The sequence below is a fragment of the Phaseolus vulgaris genome, chromosome 6, assembly GCF_051622355.1.
Source record: "Phaseolus vulgaris cultivar YP4 chromosome 6, ASM5162235v1, whole genome shotgun sequence".
In the NCBI taxonomy this organism is placed as follows: domain Eukaryota; kingdom Viridiplantae; phylum Streptophyta; class Magnoliopsida; order Fabales; family Fabaceae; genus Phaseolus; species Phaseolus vulgaris.
Window position 1 is genome coordinate 23,848,078 of NC_143503.1, and position 7,965 is coordinate 23,856,042.

The 7,965-nt window shown below is 27.3% G+C and overlaps 1 long non-coding RNA gene across 1 annotated transcript; it reads right to left on the bottom strand.

Annotated features, from left to right (window-relative positions):
* Positions 1-4,370: 4,370 nt before the first annotated feature.
* Positions 4,371-7,392, bottom strand: LOC137831424 (uncharacterized). The gene is made up of 2 exons (XR_011084433.2): positions 7,253-7,392; positions 4,371-4,913 (listed from the first exon to the last, which is right to left on the bottom strand). It is a non-coding gene; the product is annotated as an uncharacterized LOC137831424 (long non-coding RNA).
* Between the last annotated feature and the right edge of the window lie 573 nt (positions 7,393-7,965).

A 7,965-nucleotide genomic window follows, 5' to 3' on the forward strand; every position in this document is an offset into this window, starting at 1 on the left:
ATAGTTTAATGTGTAGAAAATATATTTTATAAATACTATTTAATATTCTTTTATTGAAGGTTTTTACGTTGTGTTTTCGATAATTATAATGAAAGAGGCATTTAGTAAGTTTAAAGAAGATATTAGATGAAGCATGAAAAGAAGAAAGTATGGTGGAAATAGCTTCTGCTAAACGAACTCAAAGTCAAACACAAATATCAAATATAAATAAATAAATTGTATTTTTTATTAAGGAAAGTTGGAAAGTTGAGAGAATAAATTAAATATTCTTATTAATTAATGATAAGCTCTTTTGTTAATGTTTTGTGATGCTTCCGCAAGTAGATAGATGCACACTCAACCCTAGAAAAATGTCACATCAGTTGCAATTATTTATTTGGAAGTTTCAAATAGAAGGGAGGAAGTTTTAAGGAAGTTTCCAAACCAAAAATGAGAACCTATTATAATAATATAATGATATATATCAGTATTTTAAATAAATAAAATAAAAAATTTAATTTATTAAGTTGTTAGATAAATGTTATTACTATTTGGAACAATCTTTATATATATATGATTATTAAATTAAAAAGATTGGAACTATATTTACTATATTATTAATAAAATGTTTTCTATAATTTATTTTATATGTTATTTTTAATATTATTTGATTTTATTAATGATATATTTTAATTGATGGTGTATATAGTATAAGAAATAATTTTAATAAAAAAATGGTAATGTATTTGAAAAGATAATTAAAACTTAATTTTGAATATTATTTTCATACCATATGTATATAATATGTGTATTATTGTTAGTTGTTTTTACTTTAAAATAATTAGTTATTATGGGCCAATGTTCAAGTAATGAATTTAAAATGAAAGACTTCATTATATCTAAAGACGATAATTGATACTATAAATATTCTAGAAATTTCTAATTAGTTTCTATATTTCAATATTCATTAGAAGTGAATTAACAATTTAAAATAATGATTATTGTGTTATCATATTATATGTCTTATTTGTAATTGATTATTCTGTTTCAAAATTATATTGGTATTTTAGTTAAAATTATATATTAAGCTTTTAGTGTGTTTATGTCCATATTAAATAAAAACAAACATTAATTACCTCTAATAGAACTATGTAAAATATTGCAAATAATCACTAGTCAAAATTGTTGGATTAGTACATGATAATCATTGTGACTTCACTTTAAAGACTTCACTTTAAACCAAAGACTTTTTAACATTTGAAGAGTACTTTTCACACAGTTTTATACACTGACAAAAGTTTTATTTTTCTTTTTTAGTACAGAAAGGTTAATTTCAAAAAACAATTCCAATTTACATCCCGAGGATGATATAAGCTCCGTAAAATAGAAGAAAAACATAAATTTGAGAGTCATTTTCATTGAAAGTTACATTTTCATTATTCAAATCATACTTAACACAGTAAAAAAAAACGGAACCTACATTCTGTTCAACATCCTAGTGGACACAATCACTAATCAAAGTTACTGGCAATTATGGCTTTAATCTCGATTAAATTATTCATTTAATATTTACAGAGAAACTTATGGAAATAGAAAATGAACTTTTGACAATTTCTAAAATTGTATATAATTTTTGATGTAATAGATTTAAAAATAAATAAATATAATAAAATATAATTTATAATTAAATAATATAAAAAAGATATTAAAATAATAATATAGTTATTTAATTCTATTGGAAATAAATGAACGTTGTTTGTTCTTCGACAATGAAGTAATAATATTGAATAATCGAAAAAGAGTATGAGTGAGTAATGATAAAAGCAAATGGTTGCAGAATACAGTGATCTGCATGGTGGCGCCTTCAAAATCACGAGGCTTTCATTGTGGGTCCTTCTTGTGCCGCCATTTGGTGTGGGCATGTGTTGAAAATTAGAAACAGATAAAAAAGAAAGCAACGAAAGAAGACATGTTCCCTTAAGCAAAGAAAAAGACAGTGATGGTGTGAGGCTGGTGGGGGCAGATTCAAACACGCAAGAAGAGGTAAAGCAAATTTTTTGTCATTGAATGCAAGATTTTTCAGTTGCCTTTGACTGGAAAAAACCTCCTGAGAGAATAATGCCTGCAGTTTGGTTTCTTCCAAATAGTTGACTGTGGAAGAAGAAATCTTGGACAAGACGTTGCGGTGGAGCTATGAAAGAGAATTACTGAGGCCAACATTTAAAATATTTAATTGACACTTGTATTTGTTAAAAACAACACGGACAATACGGCAACAAAGAGAAATATGTAGGTTAAAAAGTGAAGAAAATTCAACACTTGGGAATTTCTTTCAATTAAAAGCATATACCATTTCTCTTGCATAAAAAAAGATAATGTAGCTAAAATGAGTTAGTAAAAAGTTCAACTAAATACCGACTCTAAGCAAATATACTTGACTACTGCCTTTTTTTAAGAGATTAATGTAATTCCCTTTGTTTATTATTGAATACGGGAATACATACATGTGTATCTCATTTTTATTATATATATATATATATAATATTAAAATTCGAGTTTTTTTTCATTTTTATTATTTATATATATTTATTTTTAATATTAAAACTCGAATAAATGATATTGTTATTCGTATATTTATATTATAAATATAAATTTATAATTTATTTTAAATGTTTGTCTCTGTCTATCGTATTTTTATTTTTATTATTATTATATGTGTATTTATATTTAGTTAAATGAAATATAGATATATATTCATATATAAATATGTTTTAAAGAAAAAAAATATTAAATTTTTCTTTAAAGAGAAAACAAAATAAAAATAAAGATTGATATTAAGGAAGTCTTTATACTATTATTAATGGGATTGTTGTTAACAAATATCATTAATTAAATTATGACAATAATTTGTATAAAACATATCATTCATAATTTTTTAATTTTAAAAAATACAATTTTTTTATTATTTACGTATTCTTATCAAAATTAAAAAATTATATGATAAGTATTATAATTTATTTTATTTTCATAAGTAAAATAAAAATTAAATTACAACATGAAATAAATAGAAAAGTAACCAAAGAACATAATGAAAGTGGAAGAAAAAATAGAAAGTTGTTTGGTGAATAACAAATTTTTAGTAGAAGAAACAGAAAAACTAAATAATATATATTTATTTATATAATTTTATTTTGCAGGATACTTAATCATACGAAAAGCTTTTCAAAACAAAACTATAATACTTATATATATATATATATATTCGTATTTATTAAAATAAATTATAAATTTATAATTTTAAACACACATCTAGGTTAAATAAAAGACGTGATACATAGTCCTATATATCATTGAGAGGAACTAAGAAAATCCTAAAGGAGAAAGATCGAGGTGAAACACTTTCTATGCGAGGAATCAATGTAAATGATTTTTATATGTGCATAATGTCAATCAAGATGAAACGTTATATGTTTAAAACTACACATGAATGAGAATGATTAACGTCATTCCTAATTTTATTAATTGAATTATTTTACTCATTTAATTTTCAAGAAAATTTATGTCATTATCTTTCAAATCAAATTATTATACATATTCTTATACTCAGGAAATGTTATTGTTAGGATTTTAAATAATTATATAATGTGGGTTCGATATTCGTCTTTAAAAATAAATTATTACTTTTGACTCGGTACACTTACAGTAAAAAAAAAAGTCATCAAATTATAAATAAATATAATATAATCATATTAATAAATAATAATAATATAATAATAATAATAATAATATGACAACAAAAATAATGGTCAAAATTTCTTGATTCATTCAAGAAGAGATTTAGGTTCCAGTTCTTCTTATAATAGTGTATTTTTAACATTAATAGTAATTTATAAAAACAAAAATAATAATTATAAATAATAATAAAATAATGATAAAAAAATTGCTACATAATAATATTTATTCTCATCCGTTATTATTTGCCGGGGAATACACAAAGTCCGTAAAATAGATGAAACGCATAATATGCATCTAGAATTGTCATGGGCTAACAATGAAATAACTTAGGAAAAGATTTTGATGACAGTGAAAAAGTAACATACATATAGTTGGCAAACCATTATAATAACATAATAATAATTTAAATTAAAAATAAATCTAATAAAATTAAAATATTTATTTATTTATTTATCAAGTATATGTTTATTATTATTTATGGTGTCAAGATATCTTACCCAATAACTTAAGCATAATGACATATTGACACCATCTACATTAAATACATACAACTAACATCTTAATAAATTAATATTTTTATTATTTATTATTTTAATTTTTAATTTAAAATATTATTATAAGGAGATGTCAAGTAATACTTTTTTAGCTATTTGAAGTGTGAAACAAAAGTTTTTCTTTTCATTTTAAGATGCCACACATGTGTGAAGAAGTCGTGCAAATAGTCAGTGGGTTCTACCGTGGAATGGGAACCATGGTTACCTATCCTAATTCTCTATAAATAGTAGATCCTTGAGTCTCTGTACTACAAACAATTATCTTTCTTGCCCACTTCAACTCTCATCTTACCATGAAAAGCAACATAACATACCTTGCTCTTGTGACATTTCAGTTAACTTGTATTGGAATCAAGTATGGAGTCTCCAAGACCAATCCTTTCCAGCAATCAACGCTCTTGCTTCTCCTCACTGCAATGTTTTCCCATGCTCTTGCATCTGCAGCTGACATGACCAAGCCAATCACCGTCATAACATTTCATTTCTCAGGGATACTTGGATGTGAAACACTGCTGTGGATGCTCATTGCTCAGCTTTTGTGGTTCTCTGTCATTAACTTCCTTCTTTTACTAATAGTCAAATTCTTGTACTTTGACTTCCTCACTCAACAACTTTTATCCTTCAACTGGGTCACTCAGCTGCTCCCTGGAACACCTCCAAATATTGTTGAGATGTCAAATACAGAACAACAACCTCAGGAATCCCAGGTGTAGCATCCGATATATATAGGTTTGGAGTTATGTTTCCGGCTTTATGCTTATGTTCACATTATGCAGTCTTAATTTTTTCTATTTGTGCTTGTAGTGCTTTCTCTTGTTCCTAATAATTACTGGTTAGATTAATTCCCAAATCATCGGGTTATTATCTGCAAAGTAAACCAAGCTATTTTACTTTTACTTTGATCTTCTATAGAAGTTGGAGTAATTAACACAGTACTGTTCATGGATCAAGTGGGATATGAAATTCAGAAAAGCCCAGTTCCTCACTCAACTCCTTTTATCCTTCAACTGCATCACTCAACTGCTCCCTGGAACATCTCCAAATATTGTTGAGATGCCAGAACCGCAACCTCAGGAATTCCAGGTGTAGCATCCCAGATATATAGGTTTTGAGTTGTGTTACTGACTCTATGCTTATGTCATATTATGTAGTTTTAATTTTCTCTATTTGTGCTTTCTCTTGTTCCTAATAATTACTGGTTAGATTAATCCTCAAATCATGGGGTTATTACCTGTAAAATAAACCCGCCTATTTTACTTTTACTCTGATTTTCTATACAAGTTGGATTAATTATGATAAAACAGTATTGTTCATGGATCAAGTACGATTTGGAGTTAGATTAATCCCAAATTATGGGTTCATGAATATGTAGGTTTTGAGTTGTGTTTCTGGCTTTATGCTTATGTCATATTATGTAGTCTTAATTTTCCCTATTTGTGCTTTCTCTTGTTCCTAATAATTACTGGTTAGATTAATCCTCAAATCATGGGGTTATTACCTATAAACCAGGCTATTTTACTCTGATTTTCTATACAAGTTGGATTAATTCTGATAACTCAGTACTGTTCATGGATCAAGTAGGATGTGGAGTTAGATTAATCTCCAAAATATAAGTTTTTGAGTTGTGTTTTTGACTTTATGCTTATGCTCATGTTATGTAGTATTTGTGGCTGTTTTTTTATGTCTCTTAGTCCCATGTAACTATTGGTTAGATTAGTTCCCAAATCATCACGTTATTATCTGCAAAAAAACATTTTTATTAAAATTAAAAAAAATTATACAGAAAGTCTAATGCAAGATACAATGTAACATCTTTGTCCATAACAGTTTTTATATATAAAAGTTAAGAAAATAGCAGAAAATGGTTTAAGAGAATAGCTAAAAAGAGCTGAACTTAACAAAACATATGATTCAACAAACTTGAGAACATTTAGACAAACCCCGAAACCCAGTCCTAAACCACTTCTTTTGCTGTCAAAATGTTCTAAAATTTCCCACAATATATGAATGCAACAATCTTTGAGATTTATCCGTAAAAATCCACGTTTAGTTTGAAGAAATTCAAATGTAATCTTTTAAAAAAAATTTTTTTTTTTAATAAATATGTTTTCTTTCGATCTTATTCCTTCTTTTGTTTGTTATTGTTACGAGGATTCCTTGTGTAATTAGTTTACTTTGCTTATAATAACGTGATGATTTGGGAATTAATCTAACCAATAGTTACATGAAATGAACTTAATCGGACTCCAAGAGACATTAAAAAACAGCCACAAATAGAGAAAATAAAACCTAGCACAAGCATATAACATGAGCAGAAGCATAAAGTCAAAAACACAACTCAAAACCCATATAATTTGGATATTAATCTAACTCCAAATCCTACTTGATCCATTAACAGAGTTATCAGAATTAATCATCCAACTTGTATAGAAAATTAGAGTAAAAGTAAAATAGCCTCGTTTATTTTACCAGGTAATAACCCCACTATCTGAGGAATAATCTAACCATTCATCTACCATTAGTACTTCTTCTGTCATGCTTTTTCTTTCCTGCATTTGCACACCAATCCAACTGCAAGTGGTAGTTTTTAATTTTATTTTATGCGTGTGGGACCGTGGCTGTGCACAATTAGTTCATGCATGTTCACCGTTTTTCTCTTCCCAACTTGTGCCAGTTCTACTGCAAACCATTTCGTGTCATTTTTTATATGCAAAGTGGGGCAACCGATATTGAAGAATTTAAAATGCCATTTTTGCACAAAAGTAGTTATTTTTTTTCAAAAAATAAATAAGTCATACTATATAGATACGATTTCATAGTGAAAATGTATCTTAATGATAATTTCAGCTCAGCAAGGAAATCAAATAAAGATAATAAATTTAAAAACAGAAGAAACCCCCAATTCACAAATCATCCATAACCTAATTTGAGGATATTACGAAAGGAGAGTTAGTTGGATGTGCGAACATGAAAAAGAAGAGTACCTGGTGCAGCGCTTAGGAATAGAAGGTTACGGGCGAAGTTAAAGGCGGAAATAGCGGCGACGCCGGAAGAGGAGTTGCCGGAGCTGAAAACAAGTAATGAAAGTCAGCTTCTTAGTGAAAATGTATCTATAAATATGACTTCAGAGTAAAAGTCTAAATGGGATTTTAATATAAAATAATATAATTAAAATTTAAATACAACTTTCATTCTATTTTGAAGTTTATCCATAAGAAACTATTTATCTATTTTCATAAAAAAAAAAAAACTTAAAATGAACATTCAGTAGGGATTGGAGAGAAGTTACTTAACAGTCTTAAAAAAGTAGAGCACATGGGTCCACGGTTTGTTTTTGTTGAGATTGGTGAGGACAGCTTCTTCCTACACCTCCATGACTTCTTCCTACACCCATACTAAAATCACATTTACTATTATACCTTTCAATAAAAATATTAGTTTAACCTACTTTAATCTCAATTTTTCTTTATCACCTTCTTTCATTTCACTCGTAAGCGCTGCTCCCACCCTCTCCTAGCCCCTTCACCTTTCTCCTTCCCTCAAAGTCTCCCACCTTTTTCCTTCACACTTCCATTTCATCTTTGTTAAACCTCTCATTCTCCATCATTAACCAGTGTCCTCTTCATAGGTTAGTAATTTTAATTTTAAAATGTAATATGGGAAGCATTTGAATTTGGGAAGCATTTGAAAAGCATGT